This window comes from Hetaerina americana, unplaced genomic scaffold, assembly GCF_022747635.1.
Source record: "Hetaerina americana unplaced genomic scaffold, ioHetAmer1.1.p SCAF_11, whole genome shotgun sequence".
Taxonomy (NCBI): Eukaryota; Metazoa; Arthropoda; class Insecta; order Odonata; family Calopterygidae; genus Hetaerina; species Hetaerina americana.
In genome coordinates this window covers 18,716,647-18,743,736 of record NW_027286181.1, presented here as the reverse complement: position 1 = coordinate 18,743,736, position 27,090 = coordinate 18,716,647, and the positions used below count along the sequence as shown (strand labels likewise).

General features: G+C 38.9%; 1 protein-coding gene across 3 annotated transcripts in view; it reads left to right on the top strand.

Moving 5' to 3' along the window:
* LOC139700959 (uncharacterized) overlaps positions 1-27,090 on the top strand; it is a 390,748-nt gene that overhangs the window by 166,794 nt on the left and 196,864 nt on the right. The window contains exon 1 of one of the 3 annotated variants that reach the window (XM_071599477.1): positions 21,668-22,118. The exons of the other annotated variants lie outside the window; for them this stretch is intronic. The gene's annotated coding sequence lies outside the window, so the exon portion shown is untranslated. Of the gene's footprint in view, positions 1-21,667; positions 22,119-27,090 lie in introns of those variants that run through there. 3 annotated transcript variants of the gene reach the window in all.

Sequence of the window (27,090 nt, the reverse complement as noted above, 5' to 3'; positions counted from 1 at the left end):
GGAATGATTTTTAGAGGAGGAACATTTGAATACATAAAGCGAAAAATGGAGGGAGGAAGTATTAATGTTTTAGGGCCACGTGAGGTGAGATGGAAGGATAGTGGGCAATACTGGAGTGACAGTTACAGAGTAATATGCAGCAGAGCGGAAGAAAGCCAGCGAGGCGTAGCAATAATATTGAATAAAAAGGTTTGAAGAAGTGGGATTAACAGAGAGTCAGCAGCTCACAGAATTTTACTAATTGAAGTGAAAGTGGAGCCGACAAACAGCCAATGTCAAGCAATGTCACCAAGAAATCATCGGAAGGAAGAGATCGATAGGTATACGATCAATTAGAGGACATCATCGCGGGTGTTCCAATCATCTCTATCTTCTTAATTTCTCACTCTAATAAGAATATTTTATAGAGTCAATGTGTGGAAAAGGGAATTAAAAAGGAACAATAAATCCTCAAATTATTTAATGACTATTTTTTCATGCTTATCCAACAATTATAGGTTTCAGCTGCTAGTTTTATCATTTTAAATTTGTAGTCCGCCAGGAACAAATGATTTGACTTCATGTAATACAGTCTCTGATAACATTTCCCCAAGCGAAGTTTTTTTTAAAGACTAAAAATACTTTTCTCTGCACCGCTACCGATTTCATCCACTAAATCCATACCCGGGTTTGGGAATAAATACGGTTACAATTTCCCCTTTATTGGAGCCATTTACAGCGAAATGGCTCGCCCTGAGATGAACCTCATCCTTGTCAAGATCGAATTTTGTTTCGTCCGAATCCCTTTTTATGGTGGAGTCCTCCAAATTGCGTCTGACAAGAGCGGGACATCAGCGTCCCCGTACTTTCTCCCCAATCCCATCCCTCTTACGTCCTTGTCCACGGCAATTTCGCACGTCAATTTTCTTAACTTGATTTTTTACCTTAATATTCCTGGAGGTCCTACAGGAATATATTAATCCTCGTGCCGTTCGACGGAATGCGCACATAATTCTCAAGTCATCATTAATTCTGTGAAACGTAACAAGACTTTAATGGATAACTTTCCGCTACTGCATCCAGGCATGCTGCTCATCATGTTTCATCGCGATGAACATTTTTACCTTCCAAAGGTAGCCGAGAATACAACACCAATAATTATTTTTACGACTGCTTTTACAATCATCTGCAATAGACAAAGAAATTTTCCTCGAGGATGCTGGCTTTGATAACAGAGACATCTATTATGGATGTTGAGGAAAGATTCATAAAAACTTATTACGCGATATATTTTTCGTGCGATGGGGTATGTGATGTTGTTTTGAATGGCGCGCAAACTTATCCATTGAATATCAAGATAATAGGTGTAAATTGGAGGCCTGTTATATGTGGATGTGGAGAAAGATGGTGGGGGAGAGAAGATTGTTGGGAGAAATTCCAAAGAAGCAGGTAAGGAGTATTTAGAGCGTTTTGTTCGGCAATAGCATGTTGAAGATTTTGATAAAGGGGAGAATGTTAGGTAGTATAGAAAGAGGCAGGAATAGGATAGGTGGATTGGACGCAATGAAAGGAAGCAGAACGTATTCGGAATTGGAGAAGGGTTTATTAAAGTTTGGGGTGTCAGTTTGTATTGGTAGGATGTACTAGTTTTTGCCGGCTTGTTAGTAAGTGTCCATCGATAAGCTACCTTAAGCGGTAGACTATCAAATAATAATTCTATTGCCAGAAGAATGTCAAATTTCTAAATGCCAACAGGCCAAGGAATTCTCTAAAGTGCACATTAAAATTATGATCCATAACAATGGTCTAGAATATTTCAAAGTAATTCTATTTTTTTCTGTTCAGCATTCTCAATTTTCTTAAATATATTTTGGTTTTCTCCAATGAGTTTGTTTTAGAAGATATTTGACGCTTCTTTCAGGAAATAATTGACTCCATTAGTTACTTTAAATTGAGTTTCATTCGTCAACCGTTTGAATAATAACGTTTGTTAGTTATATTGTTTGTTGGATTTCCCCTGATCGGCCTACGTAAACCTTTCCCACATCCAAGTCCAAAATGCTGGTGAAAACGTAATTTGGTCCTCTTGGTTGTCTTCCTATCAAAAGCTTGATAATTTTTAATCTTACTCTATTGATTTTACGAATTGTCCATTCAAATTCAACTTGAATAAACAAGTTTTAAAAGATTGATGGGTATATACGAAGCTATCTAGCGTACGCATATGGAAATTAATTGAAATTTCATGGATGTTGGAGTTGTTAATATAAACAGAATGGCGATGGAATTTGGTTTATTTCTTCGTGAAAATGTTGGCAAAAAACATATGAAAATCAAACCTAAAATTACTGCATGGGAGAGAGACCAGTTGCGTTATGCTTTCATAGCATAGCAGAGTAAAGAAACCCGGATTTGGCGTTGACCTAATTTTAATAAAAACTCCAAGGGGTAACAGAATTGAACGTTTCATTCTGCAGACGGTATACTTAAAATGTATTAGTTTTCATAGAAACCTAATTTAGCGATAATGGTACCAGAGAAAATTGCATCGAACCCAGGATGTCGACTGAAAAGCTATTGTACTGTCCACCATCATAATATTGTGGTGAAAAAACGATAGAATGTGATGCGAGAAACTACATTGAAACAAACCTTCTTTAATGCTACATACTACCTTGATCAAAAATTTCCCGGAATTTATTCAGAAAATTAAAAATACAAGTTTATTCATCTAAATCTATATTGTCCCCTTCAAAGTAATCCCCATCGACTGCAACACACTTATGCCAGCGCTTGATCCAATCCTCGAAACATTTTTTATATTCGGTTTTCGGTATGTCCATCAGTGCTTCCTGCGATTTTTCCATTACTTCCTCTCGGCTGCTAAAACGCGTTCCCCGTAATGGTTTTTTAACTCGATTGAACAGAAAGAAGTCACAGGGAGCCAAATCAGGTGAATTCGGTGGCTGTTGGATGGTATTTTTGCATTTTTCGTCAAAAAATTACGAATAATGATAGCACTGTGCGACGGTGCGTTATCATGGTGCAAAATCCACGAGTTTTCTGCCCACATTTCTGGTCTCTTTCGGCGAATTGCTTCACGCAAACGTCTCATAACGCCCAAATAATACTCTTTGTTTACTGTCTGGCCTTCTGGCAAAAATTCATGATGCACTACACCGTTGTAATCCATGAAAACCGTCAGCATTGCCTTCTTTTTTGACTGAAAACGACGTGGTTTTTTTGGTCTCGGCTCATTTGGTGAACGCCATTCACTTGCCTGATGTCTGGATTGCGTGTCGTACTCATAAACCCACGTCTCGTCTCCAGTAATGATCCTTTTGATGAATGTGGGATCGGATTCAGCCTCGCAAATCATGTCTTTTGCGACGTCAACACGGTCTCTTTTTTGCATGAAATTGAGGTCTTTCGGCACCAACTTTGCTGCTACACGACGGAAACCCAAATCATTAACCACAATGTCTTGGGCGGATCCATAGGCAATGTTCAAGTCCTCCGCTATTTCTCTGATGGTTAATTTGCGGTTATTGACCAACATTTCTTTTACTTTATCAATTTTTTCACCGACTTTCGATGTCGATGGTCTGCCACTGCGTTCATCATCTTCGATTGACTCACGACCACTTCTGAACCGCTCGTGCCACTGGTAAACGACCGTTTTTTTTAGAGAATCGTTGCCGAAACACTTTTCCAACATTTCCAACGTCCGTGCGCCACTAAGTCCGTTTTTTACGCAAAATTTAATACAAGTTCGTTGTTGCAAATTTAAATCCATTTCTGAAATTGTAAAAAATCGCCAACACACACAGAGATAGATGTACTCTTGGCTACGTAACTTTTGCAAATGTCAAGTTATAACACTAAGATTTAAAGGGAATATCAACAACAGATGTACCAATTTAACAAAAAAAACAGAACTCAAATCGGAACGATGGGAGCGCCACACGGTGGTTATTCCGGGAACTTTTTGTTCAAGGTAGTATATTAAATCCAGTATGCACACATGTTTTGGTGTGCACGAGGAATTGCTGATTAACTACTTAAATATAAGTCACGAAACGTATGGAAGATTAACAACGTAGTGTTTTCTTCAACTCATTTTTGGAAGACCTATGGCTGATTTTGGAAGACATCGTTAATTTTCTCCTGTCAGAAATTATTCAGAGAACGAGTTTGCTGGGGTGGATTGCCCAGGATATATATGATAGATTGTTCAGGAAACAGGAAAGGAAGGTCGGACTAATAATTGATTTAACTAATTGGGTAAGGTTTTGCCATAGATGTTGGTTTGATTTGAATTTCCAAATGCAGGGTAATCCTACGGTCCTTAATTGGGTTGGTGTGGTTGTAGACTTATGGGAGAAAATAATGTTTGCATTGTAACAATAAACAGAAGTTAGGTCGTGGAAAGCTGCGGGTGGGGAATCTGCTAGGGAGGTGAACGTGGGATGGAGAAGATGGGTCGCAGTTTACTTGGTAAACTTTATTTCTAATATTGAGGGTCGTGTCGCATTGATCGATATAAGAAGCCAGCAGAATTTAAGAAATAAGAAATAAATGGCATTTTTTGACGGGCAGAAAAAACCTGGAAGGGTCGTGGGATAATTAAGAAGAGTTTGGAATATTTACATACATATTTAGACATACACATTATATAGTTATTAAATATACATGTATGTATATCATGCAGTTATAATACTGACTTGGCAGTCATTACTTCTATTTCTTCCGACGAAGACGGAGCTGAATTCCGTCGAAATGATCAAGAAATAACGTGTGAATGAACTTTTTATATGTTCTTATATTGTTTATTGCTGTCCAAGTTTGTAATTCAACACTTCCGTGTTACTTCGACGAAATCATCTATATATATATACTGAGCAGTTTTTTCCTTCTCTTCCTTGAGAAAGGTGGCTTGGACCGCCGAAAATTCGAAAACTAGAGAGTTTCTTTTCTTTTTTGCGTATTTCTGTTTTTTTATCTTTGTACACTCGTGTTAACATCGAATACATTATTATTCACATCCGTGAAACTTGCACATAAGTGTTATATATATATATATATATATATATATATATATATATATATATATATATATATATATATATATTGTTATGACCTAAGAAATTCAATTAATCATGAAAATCCTTTTCGACGAGAAGGGTCCATGCCTGGAGGGTAATAAAAAAATACTTGCGGCCTAGTTTTCCCTATCATCATTGCCAATAAATCTTCGATGCTAAGATATTGAACGCAGCCCTTCGTCGTTTCCCCACTTCAATACAAATTTAATATTACTATTTAAAGTCAATACAAATTTAATATTACTATTCAAAGTAGGTTTTGAACGGCTTCAACTATTATTATAGACTATGTATCACATAAAATTTCTCTCGCTTGCCCTATATTATTACCTTATTCAATTATACCGGCTTCTACTTGGCTTCGTAAAATTAATGTTCAAACATAGCATTCAGCGTCATACTAAATCTCAATATTTCCTCAATTCAGTTTTTCTGCATTCTTCAAATTTATTCCAGCAACTTCCTCTAATCTCACACCCTCCCTGCAAATACCCCAATGGTGTTCATTTCCGTCCAACACGTGAAGTCAATACGTCTTCGTACGTAATTTTCTTCCAATACGTATAAAAAGTATATGCCATTGGATTCGTTTAAAATGTATTCTTAAACGTATACATTAAAACAAAGAAAGCGATAGTTGAATATATTTGTAGCATCCTTAATCTATCAATCTCTCTTAATTCATGCAATCAAATCATGTCATACTATATACAACTACTTCCCGTACATTTTTGCACTTTTACCATGCCATATAACGTAATTCATTTATTTTATAATGCCGTATACATGTTAAATTTTTTTTGCACGATAACATCTTTGGTTCTGCTCAAAGTTTTGTAATATTAAACTTTTTTCAAAGTAATGGTTGGGACATAACTGAAAATATTATAACAAAATCTATATTGCAAATTCGGAATGCTTGTAATATTATGCTATTTTTTACAATGATACAAAAAATTGATGCATTGCCTTTTTTTGCTCGTTATATCTTATTTCTTCTTAATTAAATTAGACGCCTCAATAGAAATTTTATATTTAGATTGCTTTACGGAATCAGTCGCAGATAATATAAAATATTATTTCATTTCAGCTCTCAATAGTTTCCAGTACGAGTTCATCCCCTCTCATTGTAAAATATATAAAAAATTGTAGAGCTTCTTACAGAGCTAGAAGCCTATGGTATGCATAAAAATTTCCTGGGCTGGATTTAATAGTTTTTGAATAGTTGCGTACAAGTGGTAGTCATGGATGGTGTTAGCTCTAATGCAGTAGGATTCACTTCAGATGTTTCGACGATAATTCTGTGGTTAAGGGTAAGATACGTTTTAGTTAGGTTAATAGAGATATCCGTAATCCTGGGAATTAAGTAGCTTAGCATTTGAGTAAAATGCTATCAAATGCTAGTGCGAAACTTAACAATTATAATTAAACTCAAGAAAGTGCGTCCTGATGAATTCTTGGACTAGGATTAGTTCTCTCTCAAACGACTACTGCACCAGAAATACCAAAATAGAAAAAGTAGACCCGATTCAGCACTCGTTCTAGGTAACAAGTTAACAAAAACGAGGAATTATTAGAAGAGTAATGGGAATAGAGTGAAGTTTAAAAGAAATTTTATATTTCACCAGTAAGGCCTCATTTAGAATATAACTATTATATATGGCATCCTGATGAAGTTGAATTGGTTGAAGAATCAGATCACATTCCTCAAAGATGAGCTATATTTGTTAAGAATTGTTATGACAGACTCAATACCTTATCAAAATTAATCGAGAGACTAGGTTGGGAATCACTCACGGAGCGAGGGTTGAATTACAGATTGGATTACTCTTGCATAAATTGGAAAGATGTCTCTTCAGCAATGCTATAGAAAATTTATTATCAGCCCTATCGTATTATGGTAGGAGAGATCGTATCAATAAAATTAAATAGATTAAGCGTAGAACAGAAAGATTTAAGATGCAATTATCTTTCCCTCGAACGATAAAGGATCGGAACAAATTCATCCGGCTGCACTAGGGTAAAACTGTTTTATGTCAAAATTAGTCTGTGCGTAATCAAACCTCACGACACACCGTAGCGTTGACTTGCATGGTACCAGGTTATGTAGGTAGAGAGATAGAAATCTTAACCTGATAACAACAGGAAAATTGTTATTACCAAAACTTCATTTCTGGACCTGAGTTATTCCTCCACCTTCCTCGCTGGGTATTTTCCCATATATATTTTCCCCTATGTTCCGAACAAATCCATTTTGCCCCAAAAATGGGCGCCCATTTAACCTTGTTTATCTTTCCCGTGCAATGCTCCATAATACATTTATCCCTTCCATTCTCTTGTAACTGCAATATTTTGCAATCAATCTATCCAATCTATCAAGGTAGTTACAGTTATTGCTGGACGCGCTAGAAAATCTGTGCGATAGGCCTGAGTTGATTAATTTTAACAAAACAAAAGTAATGAGATTTTTGATAAAAATAAAGCTAACCTAACTAACTAGAGTAGATGCATCAGCATACTTGTCTAAGCTATATTTTGGGCCAAGATTTTCAAAATATTCGGGATATAAGAAGAAGAATTGCTTTAGGCAAAGAAATTTGCACAAAGCGTATAGGACTGCTGGTAGGAATGTTGAGTAAGCTTTTTAAGAAAGGTTTGTCGAAAGATTCAATATGGAGGTGGTTTAATACGGCGTGGAAATATAGTCTTTTAAGTATGGTAGTTGCCTCAGATTGGAGACTTACGTAAAGTGGGTGTGGAGAAGGGGAAAAGGTGAAATCGACAGAAAGGAAAACAAACGAAGTAGTGCTAGGCATGGCGGGGGAGGAGATGCGACCATGGGGAGAAAATCGACGAGGACAATAACAGTAAACTGCACATTTTGATTGGAGATAGAATGTTGAAGACTGTGATATTGAGGAGAGAACGTCTGGCAGAAGGAGTAGGAAAAGGATATGCACGTAGCATGGAATTAAGGGAGATAGAATGCATAAAAAATTGAAAAGGATCTGATTTTAGGGCTGGTTTTCAGATTTAATCTCGCTAAGCGAGTGTCCGAAATAGAGATGTGAACTTAAGGTCCTTCCAAAACCTACATTAAGCGGTGGATTATCAATAATAATGGAATTCAGTTAACTATCGTCCTATTAGTTTTCCTCTTCTTGCGGTGAGTATACCCTATAGACTTTCACACACTCTTGAAAATTCTCCTAGGGTTTATTGTACTGTGGGGTGCTAAGTGGTACTTTGGTAGACGAACTTTTGAAATATTTAAACCAGTGGGACAGTTCATTCTTTGCCTATCAAAAACCTATCTTAAAAAGTAGAATACCAAATAATAATCTCTCCTGTAGACACCCTCGTTTCCCAATCATACCATATGTATACACATTAGTGACCAATTTTCCGATATTATCCAGAATATATTATTTGGGAAATAGATTCTCGATCTGTTATATTTGGAAAATTTTTTTTTCCGCTAGCAATGCGATCCCGACAGCAAACAATACCCAAAAGCCATGAGCCTTTATACATTATGCTCATTTCCAATGACTCATCAAATGGCCATTCATACTTTAACAACTCTTCGTATGTGAATCAAAGGTGTGAATTCCATTTCGCGTGTGTTATAGTGTGCGCTAGTGCACGCGAAAGATGCGGAGTAAACCGACGGTGTGCCAGTTGCATAGTGCGAGCGAAGAAGTATCTCACTCCCTCTTCCTCCTCCCACATACACCATCTCTGGTTCCAGGAGCTTAAATTGTTTCCCCCGTCATTCCCACCTCTTCAGCCCACAGGACTACAAATTCGTTTTTCGCCACTTTCCATCTACCCCTACCTATCCCTCCTCCGACCGGTTTAACCCCCCCACCCGCCGCTCATCCACCCCCACGTTCGCGTCCGGAGGGATTTGAGGAAGCATCCCGCCAAAAGGAAATGTAATGATTGATGTAATGGAAAACTAAAGGGGAGATGCTCTTTCGTGAAGGTCAGGTCACATTCTGGAGGCGGGGGTAGCATTTTAGGATGCCACAAGGGAGGAAGTGATGGCGGAGGAAAAAATTGGAATCAGATCGATCTGAAGAAAAATCAATGTAGAGAACAGAAAGAAGGCCATTATATAAATCATTCTTGCAGCTCCGCCAGCCATGAGAGAGCACGTGAGCATAACACATTAATAAAATTTGGAGGTGACCCACAACTATATGGCAAACCATCCCTAGTGTGAGTGTCAGAGTGTGGTCTAAGATGATTATTATCTATTAAAAATACATGTGCCGATAGGCACTCAATGTAAAGAAGAGAAAGGTGGCACACAAATCGCTGGTATGACAATCAAACATGAAAAAATAACATGAACATTAATAAAAAATCAAAACTAAGCTGTTATGTACAAAGATAGTCAAAGCAAATATGAAGCCACTACCATGGCACACGGCCCACCATGAAAATAACGCCCGTCTATATCCATACCACCTCCAAAATTAAGCACTGTCAAAATTCAAACATCACACACTTTCGAAGTCCCAATTGGCACCGTCAACATCCATTTCAAACCATTTCCGCTCACAGCCACTTTAAAGTTTATCACCCTATCCGTTGCTCAGTAGCTACCTTACACTTATTCCCTTAACTCCTAATAGCTGATGGAAAGGGCTAAAGTAACTCTCCAGGTGGCTGATTCCATTCGATAATACGTACTTCTATTTATAAAATTGAATCTTTTCCTATTTGTTTTTTGTGTTCGAATGTTCATTTTTAAACTATACAGGGTTCGTCCGGAAAATAAGTGTACTGATTTTTTCCCGCCGCTCCAGGCGCACCCAGCACCGCTCTGACGGGCTGCGATTGGAGGGGTGTATGTTGGCAAGCGACGCTGAAAAAGGCAGTCGGCTCTGAGCTGTGGTGTAGTGAGGAGCTCTGTTAACGCGAACCTCCACGCTCGACCCACGTCACGGAACGCGATGCCGAAGCAGCGTTATTCCATCAAATTTGCGGTAAAGCTTGGGAAATCGTCTACCGAAACTGTCGGTATGATTAACCAGGCTTACGGGGAGTCAGCCATGTCCAGAAACATGATCTTTCGGTGGCACAAGATGTTCGTGGAGGGCAGAGAAGAGGTCGACGACGAACCACGGCCTGGACGCCCATCAACGACACTCACCGACGAAAATGTGCGAAAAGTTTGCGATGTACTGAGCTCTGATCGTCGTCTTAGTGTTCGGATGATAGCAGAGCAGTGTAATGTGCCAAAAACAATAGTGCACGAGATTATTAGGGAGCAATTACAGATGCGAAAAATTTGTGCAAAGTTGGTGCCGAAAGTGCTCAGTGAAGATCAAAGACTCAATAGTTTGGAAATCGCGACACAACTTGCGGATCACTGCAAAAATGATCCACATTTTTTAGAGAACGTTGTTTCGGGTGACGAGGCGTGGATCTTTGAGTACGACCCGGAGTCGAAGAGACAAAGTGCGGAGTGGCACACCCCATCATCACCCCGTCAAAAGAAAGCTCGCATGAGCAAATCTCGGATCAAGGCGATGCTCATTGTCTTTTTTGACAAAAGGGGAGTCGTCCACTACAAATTTGTACCTGAACGACAAACTGTAAATGCTGCATTTAAATGCTCCGTTAAAATTTGGGTTTTTTGGATTTTCATCCTTAAATCATTCCACGCTTCGCCATTTGTAGCTATTCTATGCCTAAACTACTCCGCTTTCTTCTATTTTGAGGTAACAGGCACGCTAACATAAAAAAATTACGTTTTCCTTATCTGTCAGTTAAAATGAAAATATAAAATATTTTCAATTATGGTGATAGACAGTTCTATCTGCATTACGGTATCTAAGTTTGAAATACTTTTCCGAGCATAAGAGATGAGTTGCCGGGATTAAAATAGACAGTTAACTTGGGTTAAAATATACAATGGATAAATAATGAGCTATTTAGAATTAAAAAAAAGAAAATGCTTTACGCCCCTAGCTCGGTTGGATACAATTATTCTGATTACTTATCGTTCGAGGGAAAAGTCATTTTAAATCTATCAGCTATATACTTGATCTCTCTAATCTCATTTATATGATCTCTCCTACGGTGGTAAGATGGGATTATTAAAAGATAATTAACATTATCACTAAAAAGAGGTTTCATTCCAATTTGAACAAGAGATTTAATCTATAGTTTAATCTTCGCTCCGTTAGTGATTCCCAAGCTTGCACCTCTAACAATATAGAAACGAATCGAAGTGGTTTGGTAGCTCTATGGCATCGTATTCCAATCCCGAGAGCCTCGATTCAAGTCCCTGGCGGAGCGGAATGTTTTCAGTGAAATCCCGATTCCCACTTAGGTCTCCCTTTGTTGAGGACTTCGGGTACACTACTCGGTCTGTTAGATGGGAGGTTAAGTTTTATAACCCCGCGGCGCTTGCGCGAAAGAATACGGAGGGAGAAAAAGATTTCTCCTTAAATACCTCCACCATTTCCTTCTTTTTCTAAATATATCAACCTACTAAATACCTACTAGTTCTTAACGCCATAAGTTATATCGGCTGTCAGCCCTCTTTCCTAGTGAATATGACCTCTACGCATCCTTGCCAACACAGATGAAATAATTTAGAGTTCATGATTTTCTTTTATTAATTTTAACGAATAATTATTCAATAGATTTAGGTTTGTTTGAGATGGATTTAATACGAAGGCGCTGCCACATTTTCATGTCCCACCTAGCATGGTAATAAATAAATACTCTTTACCCTGAATAGCAATAAATCATTTTTCCAAGTCGTCATATTCCCTGCCTTCCTTCATTCCATCCGCATCCCTATACATCCATTGAAATTTCTTCATTTTCTTTCTCCATACCCACAAGTAAAAATCCTCCAATTTACGTTTATTCTCTCGCCTCACTGATCATGTTTCCGAGGTGTGCATCATTAAGCTCCATAAAAACGTTTGCGGTAATCTTTTCATCATATCCCTACTTGTGTTCCCGGTTATCAGCTTCGTACTCTGTATAAAATCTTTGTTACTCTGACAATACTTCCATTGATATGTCCAAACTACTCTTGGTAGTCTATTGTAACTCCTAAATAGATGACCTCTTTTCATTACTTTAGTTTATATTCACCAAGTTTTAATTTTTTCTTAGACATGTATTTGCAATTTAAAATACACGGATAAAATATGAATCCCCAGAGTGGTAGATAAAGACACACATATACTATACGCAAGGTTCGCCATCGTTATAACGCGACATTAATACACGACCACGAAGCATTAAACCGACCACATACGAATGGAAGAACTTCATCAAACAAGCACTCAACTCTGAACAATGACTGAATTAGCAGATTGTTCCATCGTAAAACAATCCCTGGCTTGTAGACCAATATGCAGATGTACACGTAGATGTAAATGGGACAGGCGCAATTCCGTCGTAATCCAGTTTCTGGTTTCTCCCGACCGCACTCAAGACGGTGATGTTCTTTAACGGTCGACTTCGTCGCGTCGAGGAACATCACCGTTGCTTCAGGGCGCTCGTTGCCGCCTCGCGTCGCTTACTTGCTCGTTTGGGAGCTTGTTTCTGGGTAAACTTTCATCCATTGAAGCATCCTGTTTACAAGAATAACTCTCTCTCCCTCTCTCCCCACCCGTCTCAACCCCCACTGTGTGCACTTCGGCTTTGGATCGACACGTGTGCCTCGTTCAAACTTTCTCGCCAAAACGTCCTTCCATCCCATCAAAAGCACCGTCGATACCGTTACGGGAGATTTTTCGAGTACGTTGTTCTTTTCTCTTTAATTAATCGACCAATTGTGCCACCACCTCTTCCACCTCCCGCCCGTGTTCCGTAAGCAATTCTTTATATACCTGAAGTGAGGATAACGGATGGAAAGAGGCCCAGACGGTGTGTATCATATAGCGCGTGGATTAATATGGTCATAAAAAGGGGTGTGGTAGTCCGTGGATATAACACCGAGTTACTGAAGGGTGGATTAACATTATTTAATAGAAGAAGCGACCGGCACCTGAGTTCGTTACCACCATTAGGGCGATAAGTAGGTGGGATGAATCGGTAGTAATAGGATACTAAGGTAATGGGGGATAGAAGGGTTAAGAGAGTAACCCAGCGTCGGAATTAGCTTATTCTAAAAACGAAAAGCATGAAAGGGTCAAAAGGGTCACGGCGTACTCCACTTAAGATACACTCTACATATAGCACCTAATACATAGAAGTTACTAAAGGAGGTGCCAGATAAAAAAAGTAAAGTATGTATAAATTTCTTCGAAATGGAACGCTCTTCAACGACGCACAAGACGGCGATGGTAAAGTTCGCCCAGCAATAAGCTCGACGGCGTGTGAAATTCACACATCAGGGTAGGGGGGCCAGTTCCTTTCCCTGTGCCGGTTATGGTTTCCCAGGAAGATCTGGTACCCGAAAAATCATATAACTTGGTTGGAGTTGCAGGTTTTCAGGGTGGCTTACCCGTGAATCATGTGTGTGTGTGTATATATAATTATACATGTATGTGTATACATAAATAAATATAAACATTCAATATACATACATATACATAAGCATATATATATATATATATATATATATATATAAATATATAGACTCCTTTCTGTTTAGGGGTTAAAAAATTCAATGTCCCATACAGTGGGAAGTTGATAGCGCACTGGAGGGCTCGAATTCTGTTCAGAGTGACTCCTCTAGGTTTCCTGAGCTCAATCCAAGCTGTGCGTAATTCTTCAGGCACTTAGTCTTCCTAGGAAACCACAAGTAGCACAGGGAAGAGGGACTCTTATCATTACTTCAAAACTCAAAGCCCCGCTCCCGTATAGCCCGTCCATATGCGATTTTCACGAGCCAGGATTACTATATTCTCACCTATCAAACCAACCTTCGGGTTGATAATTGTGGTTTTTTTTCCTGGGGTTAAGCGGGAAAATTTCTAAGTTTACAATGTAGCGCACCCCTACGCCATGACCCACGTAGAGTAGCGGTTTTTCCTGCCGCGGTTTCAGCGAGCGAAACATCCATTAAATGGGCCGGCCTCGTCATGCCGGTGTGATTCGGATATCATAAGCCAGCGAGCAAAGACAAAAATACAAGATAACTTCCAAAGGAAAATCTTTAAAATGAATTCATCCTAGCTTCGAGCTTTCATGAAGTGGCTTCGACTGCCCCATAGTTTTTCGCTGTAGTGCAAAATCATCTGTCGTAGCGATGGTCTATTAATGGAATCACGTTTATTAATATTCGGACGAGCCAAGAAGAACAAATTACCCTCACCGAGAGGAATGGTGCAGCTTCTTTTGAGCACATTAATATTCCACAAAACATCAGAGGACTATGAACGAGCAAGACTTGAAAAATCTCTTAATGTCTCTAAGCGGCCACAGAATATAAGATACACACACATATATATTTCTATATCATATAATATGCATATATAGTTCCTTCCTTCTCTTCCTTTAAAAAGTGGATTGTACAACCAAAATTTCGAAAACATGTGAGCTTTTCCTTTTTATGTGTTTCTATGTCTTTGTTCGCTTGTGCTAACTTCGTATACATTATTATTCACATCTGTGAGACTTTCACATAGGATATATATATATATATATATATATATATATATATATATATATATATATATATATATATATTCAGAGATGAAGAGGGACTTAATGTAGAGTACGGACATTGCTGGATTGTGTTTTGTTAGCAGTCACAAAATATTTGTGTGGTAGTTATGTCCATCCAAAACCTACCTTAACCGGTAGATTACTTTAAAAAATACATATACATATATATATATATATATATATATATATGCATATATAAATATATATATATATATGTGCATATATAAATATATATATGTATAATTATATATATACATGCATATATATAAACGTAGTTATAAAACTTTAATAATGGCCATATTGAATTAACTTTACTTTGTTTTACATCAAGCCATTAAAAAGATATATTAATCCCAGAGTCTCACTAATACGGAACCGCCTAAAGAAGGAAGGAAGCTGAACGTCAGGACTTTTTTATATTGACAGAACTTTTCAGCCATTCCGTTTCGCCGTCATATTGTTTGCGCATTTGAACTCGCAGAGGTATTTTGTCTCAAAACTGTTTTTTGAATGAAGCCCGTCCCAGAAATTAATGGGTTTCCTCAGAGAACTAATTTAAGGAAAGAATGAGAAAAACGAAAATAAGGGCAATGAGATATTTCAGTTTATAATTATAATATATTTTGCTTCTAAGGAGATAAAAGCATATTATTATTCCAGCCCCCCACCTAAAGTATTCTCTGTATCCCATACGTATATGGATATGTGATTATTATTAAAATATATTTATACATAATTTTATATATATATACACATATATATATATATCTTTATATATACATATATATACATATATGTATAAATATATATATATATCTTTATATATATATATATTTATACATATATATATGCATAATCGGTCATCTCTATCCGCTTCCTGCCCTTTTCTCGTTTGCCCAACATTCTCCCCTCGATTAGTGTTCAAACATCCCACTGTCAATTAATATGCTCTGCATCAATTTTTCTGTTCCCTTATATTTTCTTCCAACAATCCACTCTAATCCTCCACCATAACCAGCACTACATCATTTGTTTTCCTTTCTGTGTAATTCACAACTTCAATTATGCTCTAGATTCACATTTCAAAAGCCAAACTACTATTATCAACTTGTTTTAATAATCATGTTTCTGCGCCGTAAACAATTACACTCCATATCTAGCTCCAATTTTCAACGACGTTTTTCTTAAAGTCCTTACTCCGCGTCCCTGTCATCAAATCTCTCCTCCTATTGAAACCTCATTTGCCTAATGAAAGTCTTCTCCTTATGCCCCTATTACTTTGACCATTTCCGTCCAGAACACTTCCGAGATATGTGAGCGGTACCACCTGCTCTAGTTTTTGTCCTCCTATTTTAAAGTTTAACTTAGCTTTTCTCTCTCTGCAAGCCGCACCACATAACCTTTGTTTTATTTGCACACACACACACACACACACACACACACACACACATATATATATATATATATATATATATATATATATATATATATATATATATATATATATATATATATATATATATATATATATATATATATATATATATATATATATAAAATAGTACTAGTACAATATATATAATAGTAATCTAGTACAATGAGGCCATATTCACCTCGAAGGGGAATATGGCCTCATTGTACTAGATTGGCTCCTTTTCTCAAAGTATTGTATGGCTGTATACCTTCACAGAACTATTACGCTCTCTGTCCAAGTTTCCTCTTGGCTTTTTTTCAAATGCTTATTCAACTTCCCTGTCAACGAGTCCCTTCATCTTGTGAAAGCTTCGATGACTAATGCAGTTTTGCCTCTTGTGTTCGTACTAATTTGTACACCTTTATAAACCCTTGCGAGATACGTTGTTCCACCTCTTTTACTTTTTAACGGTCTATTAAAATGTCAAACTTAGTTTCCCTCTTTTCCGAAAACAGCATTGGCTTTGGTTATTTTATATGAAAACTTGAAACATTAATATATGATTCTCATTCAAAGATAGTCATGAAAAATGTCATTTTGACGATTGAATTATACGAGAACTAATTCATTGTACATAATTTATTTTCTCAAACTCCTTTCTCGTTTTGCAATTTCGCTCCTAAAATTATGTCACCCTGGTCACCACACAAAGTTCGCGAAGTATTGTTTCCGAGCTGGTTGATTCCAATGGTAGATAAGGAGGAGGAGCGAAGTCATTATTATGTTGAGATATGGATAGTGCTCTATGTTCCACATTTTATACGTGAGAGCCCAATTAAGGAGATACACTAATATAAATGACTTACGATCGTTCATAAGCCCGTTGAAGCACTCATAACGCGACAACGCGACCTTGCCGAGAGCTAATTCGAAGAAACTGCTTGAGATGCCGCGACCTTGCTGAGATCGATTCAACTTGTACATTTGATGATGCAGATTTAGCCAAAACAATTCTTTCAACATTATTCTAGAAACTCAGCGGGGGAGAAAAAATTTAGACTACTCGCTCACAGTTAGAACATATAAGTGATCACGTTTCATGGAAATGATGCAACAAAAATGCATTGCTTAACAGATAACCAAACCTGCGTTAGTGTTCTGAATCAAACTCCTGAATTGAATATCGTGCTATTGATTTTTTAAACATAAGTTTGTAACACAAATATTCAAACATATCCCGTAGACAGACTACGTCAGCTAGGACGACATTGCATAGGATATCTTCATTAATCATTAAAATAAACCCATCCAGAATTTGAGATTTGCTCGAGTTGCATTAAGGGAGCGCATTTTGTTTTACAAGACAATCAAAATAAGGAATATTTTAATTAACTTACAACTGAATTGTTTAGAATCTATGTGAAATGTCGTCAAATTCAACTAAATTAATCTACAGACTCATTGAAGATTTAATGTGAGTATGCTAAGGAAAAACAAGTGATTGTTTGGCAGATGCGAGATGATTATTTTTCTTAAATCAGCATTAGCCTTACACAACTGGCTAAATAAAGATATTCAAATGCCACGCCCCAAATTTCGAAACAAAATACCTATATTTCGTCATCGTTTTATCACATAAAAGCCAAATAACCTACTTAGGGCATCACTAATGACTTCATTTTTATCTCATTTATCCGGAACTGTTGGCCAAACAATTTCTCCATACCATATTGAAATACCTGTGGTTAGTTTGTACGAAAGACAAGGCGATTCGCTTGAAATTGCAGCCAGCAGACATGGATTTAGACACTGCGTTAAAAATTCAATTTTTGACGCTAACTACACCACAGTAAGAAGCAGCCTACCATGTTCCAATCAAAAAATATAAATGAAAATATATTCATAGTCTTTTTCGACACAAAAGGCGTCATCCACAAAGAGTTTTTGCCTCAGGTAAAGAAAGTGAACAATGAATTTTTCGTGAAAGTCCTTGAAAGGCTAAGGAAAAGAATGAAACGGGTCAGGAAAAAGATCTTGGCCTAGTGTGGGCCGCACCACAAAAACGCGCCGTTCCACACCGCCTTCCTCATGAAACACCGAGCACCTGGTCAAGCAAAAGGTGGGAAAACTCTATCCCAACCACCCTACAGCCCCAAAGTATAAAAACAAGCTTGAAAGTAAACCATTTTGGAACGCTTAATAATGTCTCAGAGGTTGTGACGAGATGCCCGAACGAGGTAAAAGCCTTTGGGGAAACATACCGCGACAGACAGAGACGCTGGCATCGTTATGTTGATGCAAAAGGGTACTCTTTTGAAAAACCTAAGCATGGAGCACTTTCATCTAAAATACATTTTTTCCCGAGATTTATTCTATTTATTTTGGGGACTGTCACAGTAATTGCTAAAAATCAAGTAAACTGGAAAAAACATTACGGGGGAAAAAGGATTGCTTTTTGCCTGCACATTATTAACAGACGGTAAGCAGGGTAAGGACAAGTTTTTAATGGACCCTGCTACTAATCACTTCTGTGCGGCTAGGTCTAATTAGCACGAAATAGCCTTAAAACCAATACTGAACCTCCCTTAATTCCATCCAAAATTCCAATTATTTCCTTTCGTGTACATTGCTTTCCCAGCATTATCCCCTCTATACAACGGTCTTTAGCATTCAGTTACCTGTTCCTCATTCTCCTGTCCTGAATTCATATTCATTTCAAGAACCTTTCCTCTTCCCTAATATGTATTGAACTTCTGTAATGATTATTAAATAAATAAATATTCAGGCGAACATTCCGATTAATTAGCAGTTTACGCCACAAAATTGAACATTTTAAGTTTTCATAAGTTGGCTTTGAAATTTGATATACTTTTAAAAACATCTTCATGAAAAACTAGGAGCGTAATAAGCTTAATGTACCAAATCCGTCTTAAGGCCCTTCTAGAATGTTTCGAGTCCCTAGTTTTATCGCTAAGGTCAGTTTTGAAATATTAGATATTTTCAGGAAAGAAAGAAACTTCCCATGGTAATATATGTATATATATATATAGTCGCCGAAGAGCATTCTATTACGAAGAAATTTATACATATATATATATATATATATATACACATATGTGTATACATATACCTGTATGTATACATATCTATCCATTACCATGGACTACAACCTAGACTTGGCTTGTGCGTTCCAAGAGCCCTAGAGCTGTGCTTGCGTGAGGGATAATAATTGCTCCTATATAGCTATATTCTTACATTTATTTCTATTAATACTTTACCAAGGCTACGAAACAACATAGGCTTGATTTAGTATTAAATTTGGACAAATTATTTATGACTAGTAATCCAAAGGAGGTAGGAAAGAAGGATGCAGAGTATTTTGCATAGCGACGGGATGCTGAAGACTGATATTGAGTGGAGAACTTTGGGCAAGCAAGGTTGGAGAGAACGAAGGGAAACAGAAGGTATAGGAAACTGAAGAACAGCTTCATGATGCGTGAGAAGTAAGTCTATCTTGTTATACAGTATTAAGGAATGTAGACAATGCACGGCATTTGGAATGGCAAGGGAATTTTGTACACTACACTGTGATATGCCGGGGAGCAAGTCATCTAAGCAAATTGCGGGAAGGAATAGGATAAGCATTTTGGACGCAATGAAGGGAGGAAGGGTGTTTATGAAATTGAAGGAGATTTTACTGTAGGTTAATGTGGGGTGTCAGGTTGTGTTATATTAACTGAAGAGATGAGGGGGTGTTAAGTTTGGGTTCACATTTAACGAGAGACATCAAGATTAGAGATTCATTTCAGAACAGCCTTTCTTCACAGGACGTTAATTTTAGACTGCCTCGCGAACGATCCTACAAAAAGAGCTGAAAGAAAAAAGACGAGCAAGAATGTCGAACAACAAAATTTCCAACAAGGACGGAGCGTTGAACCGAGAGTGCTAAACGCAGCACCTCCCCGGGGCGCCGAATATACTAATAGCCCCGCGAGGCTAAAATTGCACCACTTCAGGAGCAGCAAATGCATCTCCCGCTCGCCCCTTGGCGACGAAACCCTGTTGCATCCTCCTCCCGACTCTTCGCCCTCGACCCTTCCCCTTCGCATCACACGGCTATGACTCCCTCTGCCAGCCATGACGCTCTCCAATCGATCCCCGGGGTTCGTCGGGGAGCGATACGAGAGAAAGAGAAAGAGAGAGAAGACGAAGGCCTCTCTGAGAGTTAGTGAGTGAGTGAGAGAGAGAGAGGGTGTGAGAGAGAGGAAAAGAGAGATATGAGGCGAGCAGCGCGTGCCTGACTCCGTTGAGTTCGTGCATTCGCGTGTCCATGCGTGAATCTAACCCGTGTGTACGTGCGTGCGTGTTGGCGACTGAGACCGACTCTCCTATCCTTCTCTCTCTATCTCTTTCTCATCCTCCGGCTCTCCTAGGGGTCCCCGTCACCCCAAATCCTTCCTTCCTACCCCCACCTACCCTTTCACCCTCCTCCGTAAACCACCCTCACCCTTATTTCAACCCCTCCCGCCTTGGCGCGCGCACACAATCACACACACACACACAAACACGGACAACCACCACCCCCGATCGCCCGTCCACTCTGCGCATGTGTCGACCCCGGGAAACGGGGGAGGGACGGGAGGAGGAGGAGAGGGGGAATGGCTCGAGGGGGGTAGGGGGGGGAGAGGGGTGTGTGTGGAAGGGAAGGGAGCGACCGTGAGAGCAGGGGAAAGGTTTTCGGGGTACCCGGACGCTTCTGAACGGAGGCTGTGCGAGTAGAGATATGGAGGGTGGGAGAGAGGGAGGGGGGTAAGAGGAGCATGGGGTTTTGGGGGGAGGTGAAGGGAGGGTGAGAGAGGAGAGGAAGTCGGGAAGTAGGGGGAAATTGTGGAGGCGCCGGGGGGAAAGTAGTGGAGGCGCTGGCCTGGGCGGGGAGAGGGTCGGAAGGTAGGAGAGGGTGAAATTGGGAAGTGGGGTGCAAAAGGGACGTTACTAGAGGCTCAGAGGGGTGAGGGTGTAGCAGTCGAGTCAGCAAGGGGTGGAGAGAGAGGAGAAGAAGTAGGGGTACGGGAGGATTTCAGGTGAACGTGGAGGGGGAGGGGAGAGACGTGTTTAGGGGAACGATACGAAGGGGAGGGAGGTCGGGAGAGGGTGTGTGGGGGGTGCGGAAGAAGGAGAGAGAGAAAGAGGGAGAGAGAGAGAAGAGATGGGAAAAAGGGGAAGTCGAGCGATGGAAAGGTAAGGGTGTCTCCTACCCCTCTCTCTCTCTCCGGGCCGGGTGAAACAGGTGGGGGTAAGGCAGGGCTAAAAAGGATACCGGAGAAGGGGAACGGACGAGGGACGTGAGAGGGCAAAAGGGTGTGCTTTGAGGGGGGAAAGGGGAGGGGGGTAGCGAGATCGGGAGGGGAAGGGAAAGAGGGGTATTCCGGAGGAGAGGGGAGGGAAGAGTTGAGAACGTGAGTCCGGGACCTCTCCTCATTCCCGGAGTAGAGTGCCGGAGACGGTTTTTGAGAGATATACTTATATACTGGGAGAGAGGGTGAAAACGGTGTTTAAAAAAAATAAAAAAGTGCGCTCCCGCCCTCACAACCCCAGTTAAGAGAAAGTTTTTTTTGTCCGGCCGAAAGAGACGCGCACATCTCAAACACGTACTTATATTAACGCCGAGGGAGAGAGAGAGAGAGAGAGAGTGGGAATTTGGGCTGCTTTGGCTTGCACGCACGCAGGAGGGTGAGTCCCAGGGAGAGAGAGAGTAAGAGGGAGTCACGCTGGTGTTTGAGAGAGAAAGAGAGGTGTGTTTTTTGTGTGGGATCCCGTTGTGAGCGGAGAAGAGTAAGAGGAGAAGAAAGTTTTTTTTCCAACCCGCAAGAGTATCACGTCCACATCAGAACCGGACTGCTTCAACCCAGACGTCTTCAGTAACCCCCGGAGGACCTCTTCTTAACCCACGCCGCCACCGAAGACAGGTGAGTTCAGATGTTGTTCTCCATGGAGAATATTTTGCATTAGTCCGATAACAGCACTACGACCTTTACATCGGACTTTGAACGTAGATATAAAATTTTGACAACTACCTGCACCCAAGCCCTAGGTGGAGGAAAAAACACCTAGGCGGGAATCGAACCCGCGGTCTATGGGTAGGCAGAAGAGGACGTTACCCCGCCGCCACCGGAGTTCGTTCGTTCGCTCAAACCCCCCCCCCTCCCCACTCAATTGAATTCGAGCTACGTTCCCCGGCCAGAAATTACGATAGGCAAAATTAGGAAAAAAAAGTACTTCCTCACGCACTCATATCTTCCCTGGTTTTTACAAAACACCATTTAAGCTCACACTCACTCGTTTACCCGCTCCCTCCCATTAAAAACTCTCCCTGCATAAACCCCCTCCCAACACTCTCCACCCCCGTATCCTGCAGTATTGAGTTAATTAGGTCCGTCCCCTTGTATCGCTGAGGGAAGATCTTATCATCTGGTTTTTCCTTAGTTATTCCCAGTCCTACCCCCGCCCTCAACGAAAACCCTCCCCCATCCTCTCACTCTCCATCCTTCCCCCCTCCTAAATTGCGGACAGCCTCTGACTTACTTTACTTCACACACTCTTCCGGAAACACTATCTGGCAGAAAATAATTTCTGAGCATGATTATCTTTTTCTTTCGCAAAAGTTTTTTTTCCTGAGGCGACGATGAGAGGGAAGGGGGTAGTATGTGAAGAAGACGATGGAGAGGTGGGGTGTTTGGGAGGTGATATGGTGAGGGATGGATGACGAAGGGGAATGCTATATCTTTAATACCCTCATTATCGACTCGATTTACACATGATCCAAAAACACCTTCGCGAAGCTCATTTTGGTCCTTGTTAAAATAAAAAGAAGAGTTATATCGGTTTATCGGCTACGGCGTTTTTGATCGAGAAAGCAGAAAGGGCAGGGGGTCAAAAAGCGTAAATGGGGGGGTTGGTAGGAGTATTTGAGCAGGGGAACATATATCTGGAACCTGCAGTATGGCTAACTCGAGTGAAACGTTTAAATCATGGCACATCTGACCTCCCATCCGAGGAGGGTTTCATGTGGAGGACGCGTGATTATTCATGTATATTTAAGCTTCTTGATTTATCAAGGGATTGATTGATTTTATTCAATAAGTGTCCATAGTCTTAGCTTGCCTATACTTAGCTAACTTTAAAAGTGCTCCCTTTAACGTTTTTTTCCCGAGATGGCAATTGGCAAAATAGAATGGAGTGTGCCAGAAATGTTTCCCGCTGTTTTCGGGAGAAAAACAAACGGTTTAGGTTCGTCAGGGAAATCAGGAGAATTTCTAAAATACTGAACTCTCATCTTCAACCTGAACATGTATACTCATTGTAACTACCTGGCAGTAGCCTTGGTAAATATATCATTTACCTCATTCGATCTAATCAGTAAACATCCTTTCTCCCGCATACCCTGGAGAGACATTGCATAATTTCTCTGTTTTACCCACTGGAAATTGATTCCGAGCATATCAAATACTTCAGCTGATCTAAATTCTGCTTGAAACGTTCCAATTTTCACCCAGCACAATTCATCTATTTAATAATTATTGCTATTTTTACCAATACTCATGTGCAACTGTAATTAATAACCATAAAGCCAATGATCTTTACACATCACAAAACAGATTCACTCATGCATCATTTTTATGTTTTACTCACTGTAAAATGGTGACTGGCACATTAAATATTTTAGCTGATTAAAAAATCAACTTGAAATGTACCTATCTTCATCATAATCAATTAATTTATTTTGCTCCTTGCTACTTGCAACTTGGAAGGTAAATATGAAAATTACAATGAACTTTACGTATCCAAAAATGTTTCCGAAATGTTCTAAAAAAAATACATTACAAACTCCGTGACAGAATTCCAAGAGACTCATTCCGTGTTTTTTTCCTTCAAAAAAATAAATATTTCTGACTCGAATGAATATGTGATAAAAATACTCCAGCGCAACTATAATCATATATATATATATATATATATATATATATATATATATATATATATATATATATATATATATATATATATATATATATATATTACTGCAGAGGAAAATATATCGGGAAAGTTTCCATGAAACTTTTCGGCAGTCAGAACAAGGCATATAGCGTGTATGAAATCCATATCCTCTGCGAAAATTTCTGATGAATGTCAAACTTCATATAAATATACGTTTGATATCCAGGCACGCCTTTAGCCAACCATGGCCATATAATTCTGTTACCGCAATAGGTTCGTGTATTTTGGGATGTATTGATTCCTAAAAACACGAATCATGGCCTCTCAGGCAGAGATGAAAAATATCACTAAAACGACAAGGCTTTACTACTCTCTTTCTCTCACTCGAAGATAATTTAGTTAGGAATAAATAAATGGCTTCACAATCGATACTTCCGAATCTGCTCATGAAATTACACGTACTTTGAAACAGAATGATAAAAAATATATTTGTATTCCTTTTCTTTTTAGGCTTTAAATGATTGTTTGACGCACTCAAATATCACCGTCTATATTTAAATGAAAAATAAGTGTTCTGAATTGAAGTGTACCATGCTATAGGAATAGGTTCATCACGAAAATACTTCATTTTATGTGCATTATATTAAAGTTTTGAGCTAAATAGTTTATCAATATGCCTCTTGAAAATAAACTTTTCTCTTCTATAATATAGTTGTCTTAAAACGTTTCGATTTTTTTGGAAACTAAAGCTGAATGCGAATCTTGGCTTGATATCAAATTTAGAAAGAACGATGCGTTTTTCATCAGTTGGAATGCGAATTAATTGGTTATGAGACCGCTGAAATTTTCATCTCGGGGATATAATTGAATTCAAAAAGATCCGAAATTATCATTGATAAAAATCAACTCATTAATAAATATGAATAATTCGTTATCATTATAAAAAAAAGGCATTGAAATTTTGAAATCGATAATATTAATTAAAAACGAAGACGGGAAATATGCACAAGGAAATATTTTTGAAATGTTTACGAAGTGAGATCGGGACATTACTTATCTGCGACCTCTATGAGTGTTTCAGGAAAAATTAAATTAAAATTATTACGTTATAAGCTTTGAATAACCCGAAATATTTTACAGTTGATGACACATAAACAGGGAAAATACAAATGACAAAGGCAACACAAAATTACTTCAGACCGAATTGCTTGGATTCTTTGGGAAAGTTATTTAGGAAAAGGATACCTGTTGCTGTTACTTATTTGGCTACCGTCGACCAACTGCATGGATGAGTCGGTGGGCACCGAACAACCATGAAATTTACCGAATAATATGACTTTTCAAACGATTGGACGAGCGCAAATGAACATCCACCTCCGTAATGGATTTTTAATGGCGTCGGACGGCCTTTCGTTTCGGGCCGACATTTCCCAAGACCAACGTCTTAATATCTGGGAAAAAGAAATTCCTAGCACATTTTCCAAAATCTATTCAGCTCCCTGGAGTTCAATGATTGCCTGAGGTCGGTTCGATTCGTAATGGGTCACCAAAATATGCGACAGATGACGATTTCGAAAGGAAATTTACATAAATTATTGGAATCACATCCATTTGAGAGGGCGCGGCGGGGCTGGTCCTTGGGTTTTTTTTTAGAAAAGAGAAAGTCGATCTTTATGAAGCAATTTTTCGATTCTTTTCTTCAAGAAAATTACAATTTTTTTTCCTTTACGAGCGGTCAATGTGGCTCATTACATCCTTTGCTGAAATAATAGATAAGACAACTTACTCCGGCAAATAAATTGCACTTAAGCATTGGGACTTTTCTTACTGCGTTCTTCCCAGATATTATGTGCTAAGCTAGAATTTCTTGTAACTAGGAAAGCGTGTCTGTTTGCAATACGCAATAATAGTAACATTATAATTGTTATTATGATTATTGCTTTTGTTGCTATTGCTTATAGTATCATCATTATTGACATTCTACCGATTAAGGTAGACTTGGGTTGGTCTACACAATGGTACAACGATAGTACGATAGTAAATATATATATATATATATATATATATATATATATATATATATATATATATATATATATATATATTTAATACTCGGCTTTCCTCACAAAAACAATCTAACACCAAGCCCTAAAATCAACCTACATTCAATTCCGTACACTTCATCCCTCTTTTCTTTTTCCACAATATGCCTATCGTTATGCTATCCCTTTAACACTTGCCAAAAGTAGTCCCAACTTTGAGCATTGATTGAAGTCTTCAACATCCCATTACTAAACAGAATGCTCTGCATCCACTTTTACTGCCTACTTTGAATTTCTACCAACAATTCTCTCCTCTCCTACCATGCCTAGCACTTCCTCGTTCATTTTCCTCTCTATTCATTTCGCCTCATCCATCCTTCTCCACACCAAGATTTAAAAAGCCTCCAAACCACGCCTATCATCCTGCTTCAACAACCATGTTTCCGCGTTCTACAAAGCCAGGATCCATATCAATGTTTTAGCAAGCCTTTTTAATTAGCATTCTTAATTTAAGGCCCTATAATTAATTACCTCCTCGCGGAAGCTTCTTTGACTAATACAATTCATCTTCTCATTATCCTTGTACTTTGACCATTTTGAAGAGTGACATGCGATATTTAAAATTCCTCGTTGAAGGAATTGAAATAATTTTACTTTTTCTTCAGCGGGAGAATGAGCAAAATAATTCGCTTAGTGAATAACTCTTTTTATTTTTTCGGAAGGGTAGTCTTACGTCCGATCATGTTTGTTGTTATTCTGTTGTTTATTTGGAGAAATATGTAATGGATGTCGTTTGAAATTCAGGTTGTCGGTTGGCGGGTTGTCGGGAATGACGAGCCTTGCAGGTCCCCTTGAATCCAATATAGTGATCTTTTTACCAGCCGACCACCACCAGAGGAAT